At 41.1% G+C, this 16,381-nt stretch overlaps 1 long non-coding RNA gene across 1 annotated transcript in view; it reads left to right on the top strand.

Moving 5' to 3' along the window:
- LOC122801512 overlaps positions 1–15,807 on the top strand; it is a 73,125-nt gene extending 57,318 nt beyond the window's left edge. The window contains exon 2 of the long non-coding RNA XR_006364753.1: positions 15,291–15,807. This is a non-coding gene — a long non-coding RNA (uncharacterized LOC122801512). The remainder of the gene's footprint in view (positions 1–15,290) is intronic.
- Positions 15,808–16,381: the final 574 nt, after the last annotated feature.

The following is a 16,381-nucleotide window of genomic DNA, read 5'->3' as shown; positions in this document are numbered from 1 at the left end:
AACCACAAAGAAGTAATAGTTCCTGCCCTATGGCATAAATGAAGAAAATACCTGCAAACATGCAAAGACACTGCCATCAGTCATGCAAATGAGCTAAGCATAGATGCACATCATGAAGCAATATTGAAATACAGTCAAGCTAGTAATTTTCCTATGATGAGTTGTTTGGCTCAACATAGTTATAACATGATGAGTACATTCTCAATAAACTGAATGCAAGGTTCTGCTATCTTCTATTCCATTATCCTGCTAAGTGTTTACCAATACCTTGCCTATATATAATTCTGTAGTACAGAAGGGGAGCAAGGCTAGGTGTATCGGAGGTGGGTTCAAATTGTTTTATCATGGTGTGGATAGGAAGAGAAATGGCATAGGGGTTATCCTGAAGGAATAGTATGCTAAGAGTGTTTTGGAGGTGAAAAGAGTGTCGGATAGAGTGATGTTTATGAAGCTGGAAATTGATGGTGTAATGATGAATGTTGTTAGTGCATATGCTCCACAAGTTGGGTGTGTGATGGATGAGAAAGAAAAATTTTGGAGTGAGTTGGATGAAGTGGTGATGACTGTACCCAAGGGTGAGAGAATGGAAATTGGAGCAGATTTCAATGGGCATGTTGGTGAAGGGAGCAGAGGGGATGAGGAAGTGATGGGTGGGCATGGTGTTAAGTAAAGGAATGCAGAAGGTCAGATGGTAGTGGAATTTTGCAAAAAGGATGGACATGGCTGTGATGAATACATATTTTAACGAGAGAGGAGCATAGAGTGACATACAAGAGTTGAGGAAGATGCACACAGGTGGATTATATCTTATGTACAAGGGCCAGTCTGAAGGAGACTGGAGACTGTAAAGTGGTGGCAGGGGAAAGTATAGTTAGGCAGCATAGGATGGTGTTTTTTAAGATGACATTGGTGATCAAGAAGAGGAGGAGGAGTGTGAGGCAGCACCAAGGATCAAATGGTGGAAATTGAAAAAGGGTAATTGTGAGGTGGAGTTTAGGGAAGAGTTAAGACAGGCTCTGGGTGGCAGTGAAGAGTTACTGAATAGCTGGGTAACTACAGCAGAGTTAGTAATGGAGATGGCTAGAAAGGTGCTTGATGTGACATCTGGACAGAGGAAGGAGGACAAGGAGACCTGGTAGTGGAATGAGGAAGTACAGGAGAGTATACAGAGAAAGAAGGTGGCAAAGAAGAAGTGGGATTGTCAGAGAGATGAAAGTAGACAGGAGTATAAGGAGATGAGGTGCATGGCCAAGAGATAGGTGGTGAAGGCTAAGGGTAAGGTGTATAAAAGGTTGGACACTAAGGAGGGAGAAAAGGACCTTGGCTAGACAGAGGGATCGAGCTAGAAGGATGTGCAGTAGGTGAGGGTGATAAAGGATAATGAGGGAAACATACTCACAAGTGAGAAGAGTGTGTTGAGCAGAGGGAAAGAGTACTTTGAGGGGCTGATGAATGAAGAGGATGAGAGGGAGAGAAGGTTGGATGGTGTGGTGATAGTGAATCAGGAAGTGCAACAGTTTAGCAAGCAGGAAGTAAGGACAGCTATGAAGAGGATGAAGAATGGAAAGGCTGTTGGTCCAGATGACATACCTGTGGAAGCATGGAGGTGTTTTAGATAAAATGGCAGTGGAGTTTTTAACTAGATTGTTTAATGAAATCTTTGAAAGTGACAGAATGCCAGAGGAATGGGGAAAAAGTGTTTTGGTACCGATGTTTAAGAATAAGGGTGATGTGCAGAGCTGTAGTAACTACAGAGGGATTAAATTGATCAGTAACAACATGAAGTTATGGGAAAGAGTAGTGGAAGCTAGGTTAAGAAGGGAGGTGATGATTACTGATCAGCAGTATGGTTTCATGCCAGGAAAGAGCATTACAGATGCAATGTTTGCTCTGAGAGTGTTGATGGATAAGTACAGAGAGGGTCAGAAGGAGTTGCATTGTGTCTTTGTGGACTTAGAGAAAGCATATGATGGTGCCTAGAGAGGAGTTGTAGTGTATTGTATGAGGAAGTCAGGAGTGTCAGAGAAGTATGTAATAGTGGTGCAGGATATGTACGTGGGCAGTGTGACAGCGGTGAGGTCTGCGGTGGGAGTGACGGATGTGTTTAAGGTGGAGATGGGATTACATCAAGGATCAGCTCTGAGCCCTTTCTTATTTGCAGTGGTGATTGACAGGTTGACAGAAGAGATCAGACAGGAGTCCCCATGGACTATGATGTTTGCAGATGACATTGTGATCAGTAGTGAGAGTAGGGAATAGGTGGAGGAGACCTTGGAGAGATGGAGATGTGCTCTAGAGAGAAGAGGAATGAAGGTCAGCAGGACTAAGACAGAATATTTGTGTGTGTGAATGAGAGGGAGGGTAGAGGAATGCTGAGGATGCAGGGAATAGAGTTGGTAAAGGTGGATGAGTTTAAGTACTTGGGATCAACAGTTCAAAGTAATGGTGAGTGTGGAAGAGAGGTGAAGAAGTGAGTACAGGGTGGGTGGAGAAGAGTTTCAGAAGTGATTTGTGACAGACGAGTACCAGTAAGAGTGAAAGGGAAGGTCTACAAGAGGGTAGTGAGACCAGCTATGATGTTCTTCGTTCCACATTGCTGCAGTCCTTACTATTGGGGTAGTCCGCTGTCCAGTCGGCCCGAATACCAGAGTATAAGGCTGACGTCGGTCAGGGCGCATTAGACTGACGTCAGTACGTCAGGGTACTAATGCGCATGACCGACGCCATATCCTCAGTCTTTTTTGCCGCATGGTCCGATGCAGAAGCAGTTTTGCGAGTGCAGGTTGGCGTTCTGAAATATTTCGAAGCGGAGTTTCAGACCGAATCAGAGTTGGCTAAGTACCCGTTGGGGAACATTTTGGTTTTTCTTGCCTCAGTATTTAACCGGATGTCAGAAAAAGTGAATAACTGTATTTCTTGTGGGAAACAGATACCTCATAGGGATTACCATACCTTGTGTATACCTTGTTTAGGGCCTGAGCACGGCGTTGTTGGATGCCGCTCTTGTGCTAGGTTTAACAAGCGCACTATTAAGAGACGGTTAGACTGTGCCAGGTTAGTGTTTGGGAAGCGTTGCAATTATAAAATGCCGTCGGATGCTCCGACGCCCGCTTCATCCAAGAAGCGCAAGGACAAAACAGCGAAGCCTAGGGTTGATGAACCGGCAGTCCCGGACGTCGGTTCTCTAGAAGGCTCAGTGGAGCCAGAGGTTTTGCCAGGAGTTTCTTTGGAGTCTCAGGCAGAGACTTTACTGTTACAGGATGTGCCTTCTCAGGAGGTAGGCCAGGCTGAGGGGGCTTCTCAGGTAACTGTTCTTCCCTCTCTTCCCAAGGTAGTTAGAGCCTCTCCTTCTGTTGCCAAAACTTCTTTGAGAGGTAGGCCAAGTTCAGCTTCAGTGGGGGCTTCTTCTAGCATTTCAGGTTCTGTGCCTAAGAAACATATGCTTAAAATGGCAGAAGATTTGATTACTATGATTAGAGGTTCTATGCCCCCTCCTGATAAGAGGCCTAGGGTGGAACCGGAGTTTGATAGTTTTGAACAGTGTTCAGAGGCTTCTGAGTCTTCTGCGGAAGATTTGCAGGAGTATCCTCCTTATTCTGATTCTGATGTGGATGATTCCACTCCTACAGCTTCTCCTCCTGAGGATTTCTCATTTTCAGAGACTCTGCATTCCATGAGGGAGCACTTTAAATGGGAAGGCCAGGATTACTCTGATTCCAGGAAAAGGCTTAGGGAATTCTTGTTTTTGCCCCAGCATAGGCCCTTAGCTATACCTCCTGTGTTAAATGTGGTGGAAGATGTTTTTGCAGAGGCTTCCCTGAACCCTGATTCTTTACCTCCTGCTCCTGTTAAACCTGATAGGTACTATAGGGTGCCTGAAGTTCATAAGTATCTTTTTAAAAGCCCTAGGGCAGACCCGGAAACTGTTTCTCAGGGACCTAAAGGTGTTAAGGCCTCTGTGGTTAAAAACCCTGTTCCCACTGATAAAGAGGCAAGGGCTTTGGATAGATGGGGAAAGAAAGTGTATACTTCTTCCACTTTAGCCATGAGGGCGTTGAATTGTCAGTTTCACATGCTTAAATATCAAAATTATCTCCTTTCACAACTGAAATCTAAGGTGGATGCTTTGGCAGAAGGTATTGAGTGTAAAGAGTTGCTGGATTTAGTTCATGTGTCTGAACAAGTGGGTAAGCATTCCTTGCAATGTGGTTTTGATGCTGTACAGGCCTCCTCGAGGGTGGCTGCCACTAGTTCTGTTCTTCGCAGGCATGCCTGGTTGAGGGATCAGAATTTAGCTGAGCATGTTAAAACAAGGATTTTGGATGCTCCTTTACAGTCGGATGTGTTGTTTGGTTCGCCTGTGGAAGCAGTTTTAAAGAAAATGGAGGACAAAGCTAAGTCTATGCAAACTGTTAAAGATTTTTGCAGGTGCAGCCACCGAAGTTTAGTAGAAATTGGCCTACTAAGGGATGGACATATCCTGCTTATGATTCCCAGTCTAGGGGTAGGTCTAGACGTGGTAGGGGCAGAGCTCAAGGTTCTTTTAGGCCTAGAACAGGGAGTTCACCTGCTCAGACTTCTGGTGAGGGCAGGGGTCAGTCCTTTCGTAAACAGACCCAATGACCTGCCTTTTCAGCTGCCAGTAGATTCTCGTCTGGCAGCTCCTTTGGGAGGAAGACTGTCTCTTTTCAAGGAAAATTGGGATTTAATTACTCAAGACAGATGGGTGTTGGATATCATTCACCACGGTTACAGGTTTTATTTCCATACATTGCCCCCTTTCAAAGGCATGCCAGACGTTCCTCCTCCACAAAGGAAAGAGGCCCACAAGCAAATTTCTCAGTTACTCCAAATAGGGGCCATTCAGCCAGTTCCTGTATCAGAAAGGGGCCTAGGATTTTATTCTCGCCTGTTCCTAGTACCAAAGAAGGGGAACACGTGGAGACCAATTTTGGATTTATCTATCCTCAACACTTATCTGGACATTCCCAAGTTCAAGATGTTGACGTTACAACAGCTTTTACCTCTGCTGGGCAAAGATCACTGGATGGTAACTTTAGATCTCAAGGAAGCTTACCTTCATGTGCCTATAAGACTAAGTTGCAGGAAGTATCTGCGTTTTCGAGCTGGAAATTCTCATTATCAGTTCTCTGCATTGCCCTTTGGCTTATCTACTGCGCCCAGAGTATTCACAAAGGTTCTGGCTCCAGTGATAGCTTACTTCAGGCTAAAAGGAATTCAAATCTATCCTTACTTGGACGACTGCCTGATTCTGGCTCAAGAAAAGGAAGACCTTCTACAGCATCTGGAATATGTTATAGCAGTGCTAAGATGCCTAGGGTATTCTGTGAACGAAATAAAGTCCAGTCTAGTACCCTCTCAAGACATGTGCTTTCTGGGTGTGAGACTGAATACAGCAGCCCAGATGGCCTTTTTAACCCCGGACAAACAAAAGAGTCTATCACTTTACTTCCTTCAACTATCTCATCAGTCCGTGCTGACTGCAAGGACAGTCCTTCAAGCATTAGGGTTCATGGCATCTTGTATTCTGGTGCTTCCCAATGCCAAACTGCATATGAGGAAGCTACAATGGTATCTCAAAATGTATGGACACAGCACTGCCAGGATTTGGACACTGTCATTCAAATAATACCTTGCCTTCAAAAAGAATTTTTGTGGTGGGCTCAGGAATGTCACCTAAACAAGGGACTCTCTGTGACCCGGCCAGAGGCGAGTCAGATTTTAACGACAGATGCCTCGGACATTGCTTCGGGAGCTCATCTGAATGGAAAGTGGATACAAGACAAGTGGCCTGCCAGACTACAGCATCTACATATCAACATGAAGGAGATGTTAGCAGTCCAGTTTGCATTAATGGCTTTCAAGGAGTTACTTCTTCCAGGGCAGGTGTTGATTCTAACAGACAACACAACTGTCATGTGGTACATCAACAAGCAAGGGGGAACACATTCTTATCCTCTATGCAGGCAAGCAATGATTTTATGGGAGACTGCGCTAAGCTTGCAACTAACTCTTCAGGCAAGGTTTCTGCCGGGAGCACAGAACTCCTTAGCAGATGTGTTAAGCAGACAAATCATGGATCCCCACGAGTGGAAACTGGATCTTCATGTTTTTCAGAAATTGACAGTGTCATGGGGAACTCCAGACATAGATCTGTTCGCTTCTCCACTAAACCACCAGCTGCCAAAGTTTTGCACAAAGGGGTTTCATCACACAGCTTGGAAAGTGGATGCTCTGTCTTTCAGTTGGAAAAACCTTCATGTGTATGCCTTTCCACCTCTACCTCTTCTTCCAAAGGTGCTATTAAAAGTCAGACAAGACAAGCCAAGGATGATTTTGATAGCTCCAGATTGGCCTCGGCAACACTGGTACCCACTACTAAGGAGTCTGGTAAGGAAGCCTCCATGGCCTTTACCTTTGATTCCTCATCTGTTATCTCAGAAGGACGGTCATCTGCTCAATGTCAAGCTTCACTCTCTTCATCTAACAGCCTGGCATATTCTGTGTTGAAACACAGCAGGTCTCAACTTCCTCAACAAGTTTTAAATGTGATTATGGAAGCTAGAAGACCTAGTACAAGGAAAGTGTACGCAGAAAAATGGAAGAGATTTTTATTTTGGAGTACAGCAAAGAATTTGGAGATTTCTGAGCCTAATTTGAGTGTGGCTCTTCAATATCTTACTGAGTTATTGGACAAAGGTTTGTCCTTCTCTTCCATTAAGATTCATGCTGCAGCAATTTCAGCTCACTATGATTGTGACCCACCATTGTTTTCGCATCCTTTGTTCAAGCAGTTTCTTAGAGGGGCAAAGAATATAAGACCCCCACGTAGAGCTCCTACTCCTGCTTGGGATCTCAATTTTGTGTTGGAGAAACTTACTCTACAACCTTTTGAGCCTGCGGCTACTGCTGAATTGAAATACTTGTCATGGAAGACTGCTTTTCTGTTGGCTATTACTTCTGCAAGGAGGGTGTCTGAGTTGCAGGCCCTTATGGCAGTAGAGCCTTTTTTGATTTTCCATAAGGATAGGGTATCATTACGTACTAATCCTTCCTTTATGCCTAAGGTGGTTTCTAGTGTGGCTTTAAACCAAACTATTCATTTGCCTACTTTTTATGCAGACCCCCAAAATAAAGGGGAGAAGATTTTGCACACTTTAGATGTACACAGGCAATTGCGTTATTATTTAAGCAGGACTAAGGATTTTAGGCAGTCTCAGCAGTTGTTTGTTTCTTTTGCTTTGAGTTCGCAGGGCAAGCCTGTGTCAAAACAAACTATTTCTAGGTGGATTGGGTTTTGCATTGCATTTTGTTATTCCCATCATGGCAAGGAGATTCCAGCTGGGATTAGGCCTCATTCCACTAGGGCTACTGCCACTTCAACAGCATTTCTAAGGGGGGTGGCAACTAAGGATATTTTGGAGGCAGCTACTTGGAGTTCAGTGCATACTTTCTCTAAACATTATCACCTTCCTATCTACTCTAAGTCTAGGGCTGGTTTTGCCACAGCTGTTTTGCAAGGCATGTTGTCAGCTCCTACTTCTTTATGATTTGCCAGCCTCCCTTACCTCTGCTTTGGGATTCTACCCAATAGTAAGGACTGCAGCAATGTGGAACGAAGAACATAGTACAGTTTTGTACCTACCATAAATGTAGATGTTCGAGGATCCACATTGCTGCAGTCCAATTTAACCTCCCTCCTTCCCCTCTGTGTTTAGGGGTGGTTGTGTAGGTGAGGTTATATGCTGATATTTTTGTATATATCTTTTTGTATATATTGTACATATGTTTGGTGCAGGTATTTTGGGCCTTGTCTTTTTAGGGTCTTCTGACATCTGGGGCAAGAAAAGACTGAGGATATGGCGTCGGTCATGCGCATTAGTACCCTGACGTACTGACGTCAGTCTAATGCGCCCTGACCGACGTCAGCCTTATACTCTGGTATTCGGGCCGACTGGACAGCGGACTACCCCAATAGTAAGGACTGCAGCAATGTGGATCCTCGAACATCTACATTTATGGTAGGTACAAAACTGTACTTTATATGGGTTGGAGACAGTGACATTGACAAAAAGGCAGGAGTCGTAGCTTGACGTGACAGAGTTGAAGATGTTAAGATTTGCACTGGATGTGACGAGGATGTACAGGATTAGGAATAAGTATATTAGAGGGTCGGCCCAGGTTGGAAGGTTTGGAGACAAAGCCAGAGAGGCAAGATTACGTTGGTTTGGACATGTGCTGAGGAGGGATGCAGAGTATATTGGGAAAAAGATGCTAAGGATGAAGCTACTAAGTAACAGGAAAAGAGGAAGGCCCAAGATAAGGTTTATGGATGTGGTGAGAGAGGACATGCAGGTGGTTGGTGTGACAGAGCAAGATGCAGAGGACAGGAAGAAATGGAAACAGGTGATCCGCTGTGGCAACCCCTAATGGGAACAGCTGAAAGAACAAGTAGTACAGCTGGCTAATACTTAGTTTTGAAGACAGTGAGTGACACATGGATGGTTTCATATCAATGCAGATGTACTCATGCTGTCTTGCTCTCATGTGTTCCTTTCCCCTGAAATGAAACATTGCTATCATCAATATGTACCTTCTGTCACAGAGTTTGACAATGAAAGTATTGAGTCTTCTAGTAGTGGTGAGTTAAGACATCATGATATGCTCCTAACCACCTATATCCAGCTCAGTTTTCTAAGCTCACCTTGTTTTCTATGTCCGTCTCCTTTCCATCTCAGCCCTATATTCTTATTTCCTACCTTAAACCTGATCAGAAATAGTCAGACACAGCACACACACACGTACCCACAAAGAGGTTGTACATTAAAATAATCTTTCTGTGGTCATGTATTGCGCAACAATTGGCATTAATCAACAGTGGTGGTTGTATATAACCCCCAAAAATGATAATTTTTGTTCTATGGCAAAAACTGACAAAAAGCAACTGAACACACCAAGCTCTGACCATTGATGTGCTTCATCAAGTAATACTGAAATAAGGTGAAGGGCAAAGTTTCAGTGTAACAGTTTTCTTGGTTCATTTTACTCACAAAGTGATGTGTACATTGTCAGTACACTAGATGGAGGGTTTTGATACCCTGCCTATCTTACCCCTGAACTATGATTTTTAGAAAATGTTCTGTTACTGCTTCCATTGCTTGCCAGCTGGTACACTTGTCTAAAGAATATCAAAAACAAAGACATTGGTTCAATGTCATTCTGGTGTATGTTACCTTTCTTGCTATTATGTGCTACATTCCCATAAAAGTAAATATTCCTAACATCAATGTGTAAATTATGCTACAGATTTTGGCACCTTTTAACTGAATTTATGTTTGGATTTATTTCCCATTGTTGAAATAGGATGTTGAGAGACTTGGGCTCCTATCCAATCTCCACCCAGCTCATTATGTACTTGTTCACCTTCTGTTGTTCCCACTGCTTGGTTCCACAATTTAACTCTGTCTTACACTCCCTTTTCTAAAATAATAAAATGGTCATAACATAGATAGACACCACATATATACCCACACTGGGCAAAAGAAATGATCTTTGTATACCTTTAGAATATTCCGTTCAAATGTGTTCATTCTAACCCCTTCACTGTTAGTTGTTCTGTGGTGTCATTTGATAATGGACTGGTCTATAAAATGTCAGACAGAAGTTCAAATCCATTGATGTCTACCTTGTATCAGTCTGCTGAAATATCTGTGTCGTGCTAATAACTTAGTGTCAATGTGAAGTAAGGAAAACACAATACATGTAAGTAACAGCTTCCATGACCCAATGTCATTATGCTGTGAGATGTGCCTTGTCAGTACAATGGCAGACGGGCTTAATCTCTTTATGGTTGATATATTGTTTCCAATGTCCAGTTTCCATCTTCAACACTGTTCTAACATTCCCTTGAAATGTGAGATTTCTGACCCCGCCACTATGAGTTCTCAAATGGCTTTACTTGATAATGCACTAGTCTGTAGAATGTTAATTAGTTGGCCAGAGGTTCAAATCCATTGATGACTATGTATTCTTCTGTTATAATACCTGTATCTTGCACAAATAACTTACCATATCGGTATGAAGTAAGGTAAATATAATGTGTATGTAACAGCTTCCATAGCTCAGCATAGCCATGCAGTGATGTGTACATTGTCAATACAGGGTTTAACCCCCGATGTTAATCTTTTATTTTCCTGTGCTCAGTTTTCAGTCTTCAGTACTGTTCTAACATTTCCATGAAATGTGCATTTCTGACCTATTTACTCCAAGTTTCGCTGTGACTTCACTTGTTAATACACTGGTCTACAGAATGTCATGGCCAAAGGCCATGAATTAAACTCATTTAATTGCATTTTTCTTGTTTAGCTATCATGTGTCCCATTTTCCTGAAATGTATTATACTGACACACTCATTATGATTCTGTGGTGTAGTTGGCTAATGCCCTTGGACTGGAAATATCAGTAATAGAGGGATAGGTTTAACTACATCCAGGCATGTTTTTTTCTTGTTACCATTGTGTTGCATTCCCCAAAATGTGTTTTCCAGAAACTATTCATTTGATTGCTTCTGTGGCATGCCATGCTAATGCAGTGATCTACAGAATATTGTTGATGAAAGCAGTGACTGAAATCTGTTTAGGTACATTTCGTATTTCTTGCTTTCATGGATACAATTCCCCTGAAATATGTTTTCCAGAAGCTTTTGTTATAGGTACGTCAATGCTATACCATGCTAATACAATGATCTAGACAAGTCACAAATGCATGGGTTCAACTACTTGAAGGCGGATATCTCTTTTCTTCATATCCTGGCTTCCATTTCCATGTGAAATGAAACATCCCTATCATCAGATTGTAAATTATATCATGGAGTTTGGCACTTTATAACCAATCTGTTTATGGATTTTTCTACTATTGTTGAGCTAAGAAGTTGAAAAACATGGGATTCTATCCCACCTGTATTCTGCTCATTCCTTATTTGCTCACCTTGTGTTCCACCCTCTATTTACTTCCCTCTTTTCATGTCTGTCCTATACTGCCATTTCATATTGATCATGCAGTCAAAACATAAGACACTACACACATGCTTAAAAAGGGCTTATAATTCAAAATTATCTTTCTGTGGTCATACGTTATACAACAGTTGACAGAGAAGACCATTAATGGCCATATGCAACCACAGAGAAATGGTACTCCGCATCTTATGGCGCAACTTATGAAAAATCCTTGGCATGTACTAATCAGTCTTGCAGATTAGCTAAGCATCGCTTGGCATAATGAGCTATAATAATGTACAAGTAATGCCTTTGTTTGAACTCCTTCAAAAGCTCAATGTACTCAATGTGGTATTCATACTGTGTAAATGCAGTGCTTGTGTGTTTCAGGTTCCCAGGGGTTGCATGTTTTTTCAATTGTTCAGTTTGCAGTCTGCATATGTACTACATTTCCTTGATGTGTGTTTTATGATCTCTTTTACACTGACTGCTGCAGTGAGGTGGCTCACCTTGTCAGTGTACTACAGTGGAAACATTCAGTGGGAAAGTCATGGGCTCAGTTCCCCTGAGGCTTACTTTCTGGTGTCATCAATCTGTACCTGTGCTACATTTGTCTGATGCATGGGCTTTATGACCTCTGTTACTCTGACTGCTGCAGTGGCTCACATTGTCAATAAACAGTGGATATACCTGCATGTCGACTGCATTGATCAATCAACTCCCCTAACGGTATCATGCATTCCTTATAGTGACATTCACAGTATAGTACAGGTCCAGTACTCACAATGTGATGTTGTCAGGACTGTTACAGGTTGTTATATCATGTTATTTTTTCATCCCACCTTTCTTGTCCAGGTTTCCCATTCTTCTGTATTCACATATTGTCGTATCACCTTCTCCACTTTGTGCGTTGTTCTCTTTATCTCAGTTGATTCTGTTGCTATAGTATAACCAGTACTTCACCCTCAGCTATATGCTATTAAAGGACTGCTTCATGTAGATGGTTTGATTCCCTTAGCCTTCATTTTTTCTTCTATGTGACTCTGCCAAGTTACTTCACCAGACAGTACTCCTGGGCTGCTTCTGAAAACAAACGCTTGCGTACAGTGGGCTGCCCTAGGCAGTTAGCAAATGCATTATACATTTGTCATTTGAGTTCCTGTACCCTTCACATACATGTTGATTAATACTTCACTGTATGTTATTTGAGGGTGAATATCAGAACTTGTCTAGTAGTTAATGGACCACCTGATGCTTTTTCACTAAATGTGAATTTCAAGGGAAGAGAAGTCTGCAGTTTCTCATGCTAAGCCTGTTTTCAATGTGAGATAGTTTTGTTTTGAAAATAGATGTCCATGTTTAGTGTGTAAAACTGGAAATTAACATTTTAAATAAAATCCAAATCTCTGTAATAATTGTAAAATTAAAGAAGAAAATAGTATGGATGCTGACAGGTTTGTATGGTGCCTGTGGCAACTGGAGAGAGAGAGATAGCCAAATAACACGGGACATTGTTATGACTGGTGGGGGCCTGATTCATTATCTTGTATAGAGCCCCATTTATGCATGATCCAGCTTTGTTGACTCTGGAGATATATGCTTCCATAATACAACATTTGTAAGCCATTTAAGTAGGTCAGACCTGTACTGAGTGATGTCAGACAGGATAGCTATTTTTGATAACAGAAAATGTACCTGGAGATCAAAAATGAGATGTAGGTGTCCTGCAAAAATGTAACCCCCCCCTTTAAAATAGTATGTTGCATGCAGTAATATTTCTGATTTTTGTATGACTTGTGTGTGTGTTGTTGAACAAAAGCTGATATTGACTAAGCATATGTTATCATCCAATTTATATTTTTCTGCTGTTCATAGGTCCATAGGTAGGTACTAGGCTATCAGCCCAAGGGCCTACGTAAGCCTAGCCAACAAGGTTCCATGGCTTACGCCACACAAGAAAGTTATTTTCCTGTGCCACTGTCGAGCAGAGACACAGAAGTGATGCCCAGGGTGTATTTCCTATTTCCCATCCACTCATCAAGATTTTTCTTGAAGAGTGCTAATGAAGAACTTTGCTTGACATAGATGGGTAGCTTGTTCCAGAGTATAGGAAGTCTCTGGGACAGGAATCTATGCCTTCAGCGTGTCCTGTTTATTGTGGTGACAAGGTTTAGGTCCCTAGAGCATGTAGCTCAGAGGGATTGGGATTTCTTTAGGTGTAGCATGTCCAACAGCTCTGGGATTGACATAGCTTCATATGTTAGGCAGAGATCACCTCGGAGTAGGCGATATGCTACGGAATAAAGCTGGAGTTTGTTATACATACTCTTCTATTTAAATTGCTTCACATGGCTGGATCTTATGGTCTGATGCTAGTAATCTTTGCACAGTTTTATATAGGTTTACCTTTATAATCTTGAATCACACTTGTGCGAGTATTTATATATTCGCATCGAAAAAAATGAAACTGGAAACAGCGACAGTTGTTAATGTTCGAAAAGCAGCAAATCAAACAGCCAATTCACTGAGTTTCGAACATAAATGTCGACAACAAAATTAGATAAAGTGTAATGCAGGGGGGCAAGCCCCACCTGCACCCCCCATGTTGGGGCTGCACCCCCCACACCCCCCTACTTTATTATTCTAACTCTGAGATCGAACTACAGCGGGGAAAGGAACCATTTCCAACTCCCCACTATAGTGCAATCTGCCCCAGAATGTTGAATGTGCAATGAGCGAATCTCACTGTGCATTCACTCATTGCACATTCGAACCTTCTTCCATTCATCGTTTGCAAACCTTGCAAACTGTCTTTCGAATAATTGTCGGTCGAGGCCGTGTGCAATACGCACATGTAAAGGTAAACCTTTATATACTTCATCTAAAGCTGCCAATAAGGTACAAGTAATTTATTTTTTCTTATCAATAAGGGGTGGATGCCATTAACATACTAGCTATAACTGCTGGTAGGGGTGCAGAACTCTCTGTGAATGAAAGTGCCTTATGCTGTTATCTGGTCATTTTTAAACCGTCTTTAATCTGGCTTTGCAAGACTGTGTGTGCGTGTGTGTGTGTGTGTGTGTGTGTGTGTATTAGGTTGAAATACTGTGGTTACTGTATGTTGATGTGAACAGATTTGAAGTATGTGACTTTGATAATTGTTACTGTTATTTTTTGACACAGATATCGGAGAAGGATGAAGTCAGCAATGTAGCTATAGTTGCTTGGTTTGGGAGATGTCTGTAGATAAAAAAAATTAAGAGGTTATTAGTCTCTCTTTGGAAGACTAGTATGCATTTGTATAAAGCAAATTGGAACAGTTTATTTTGGCCATTTTTCACAATCAGACATGCTATGTGTACACAGTCAATAAAGTGGCATTAAATGTTGAGTACAGATATTGGTGGATTATAATGACAGCAGTTTGAGTGGCCTTTTATAATTTCAATCTTCTGAAGTGGATACTTGTTATCAATATTGCTTCATACATTTCATTTCACTTCTTACTGAAAACATAAATCAAAACTGTAAATTTAAAATACTATAAAAAAGGTGTCGTATTAAACAAAAAATATAATTTATAACAACAGGAATGTGAATCAAAGAACACATGCATTTATGCATAGGCCTAAAATGTGTCTGCATGACACCCATGGTTTGAAAAACAGCCTGGAGCATAAGGTAAACCCAATTCACCACTGACATGATGCATTTTCAATGAATGTACATTTCAATGCATTTTTGATGAATGTGAGTTACAGAGAAATAAAGGTTTCCTGTTACACATGGAATGTTTGTTTTCAATGGTAGATTAGATTGCTTTAAATGATCATCAGTGCTTGGGTGCTATGAATTTTGAAATAAACATTCTAAATAAAATCTATATCTTTGTAATCATTGTAAAAGAAAACATTGTGCACACTGACACATTTGAATACTCTTTATGGTAATGGGAGGATACAAGTAATAGGATACTGGAATGGCTGCCGAGGGGAGGTTTTGGTCCATTACCCTGCCTAGGACCCCATTTGACCATGATTCAGTACTGAGGCAATGATAGGAAGTTAACCACTGAATACTTTTTGGGGGTTATTTGTGTCTTGATGCTTTGAATAAACATATTAATCTGTAACATTTTCTTTGAGTAATGTGCTATAGAGTATCCTTGATATCAATAATATCAATGGCTGTTCATTGCTTTGTTTGTAATTGCAGTAGAAGTATGGAAAAAGACAAGAGTAAATAAAAAATTTCTTTCTGCTCTTTTCCTTTCAGAACAAAAAAACAGCAGAATGCATGTCTTCAGAAGTTAGCAGAATCACCAGTGTGAAAAAGGAATCTGTCCTTGCCTTGTCAACTGCACATGGTGAACAGGAGGGTAAATAGAAGGACATGATGGCCACTATATGCTGACATGATGGAGATGTAATTTATGAAACATTTCTATTCTGTTTGGTTGGCAATGTGGACCTAAATGGAAAAGTTTCATTATTAAGATTTCTATTACCATTTTGATGGTGCGACTAGAATATAATACTTGTTGCAGCTACATGATATGCTGAAAGAAATGGACTGATTCAGCAAAATGGAAACCACATACTAAGCATTGCATGTACATGCTTGTGTGTTCCCTTCATAATTGTCAGTCGTATTGAGTTTCAGTCATTTCTTACATTGCAGGAGGAAGAGGAGGAGCAAGAGTATAAGAGATGCAGAAATACAAGTGAATCTATTCCCTACAGGATACATTTCATTTAAAGTGCTCCAGAGACAAAGGGAATCACTCACCTCTTAAAAACAGAAAAAATGAAAGTTTCCTTGTGCAATGAAAGCAGGACAATCAATATAAACTACTTCTTGATTATCTTTTTTGATATTTCAAAGAGGTGTTTGTGCATAGCATGTGTTTCTTCTATAATTTTAGTGTATTTTTAAACACAGTTTTATACATTTTGTATATGCAGTTCACGTTTTATTATTGCATAAAATATACATTTAGTATTGAAGTTTTCTGTTCTTGTCTTTACTTATTTAAAATAATATATTGCAGCAACTGTGAAGGCTGGCAGCCCGGCCAACTAGAATTTTGTAAACAATTCTATGTCATCTGTGGATAGTAATATGATTTGTTGTATGCTTGCCTTAGAAATGTAAGAAAACAATATGTTCTGTACTGAGCTTCAAGAATGTAAACACAGTGCACCCTGCTGGAAAAGAGCAGAATTGTGTATAAACTACATGCCTATGCAAATTTATGTGTTGATGGTAAAGGCCTGAATATACAGAGTTAACTTTCAAACTCTAAGAAAATAAGTGAAAATTGTTTATGACTCTGTTATCTCTGTTTCAGCTCACAGCAGACAGAA

Source organism: Protopterus annectens, chromosome 1.part0 (genome assembly GCF_019279795.1).
Source record: "Protopterus annectens isolate FY-2018-M chromosome 1.part0, PAN1.0, whole genome shotgun sequence".
Taxonomy (NCBI): domain Eukaryota; kingdom Metazoa; phylum Chordata; order Ceratodontiformes; family Protopteridae; genus Protopterus; species Protopterus annectens.
The sequence above is the reverse complement of the archived record's forward strand: the minus strand, read 5'-3'. Positions and strand labels throughout refer to the sequence as shown.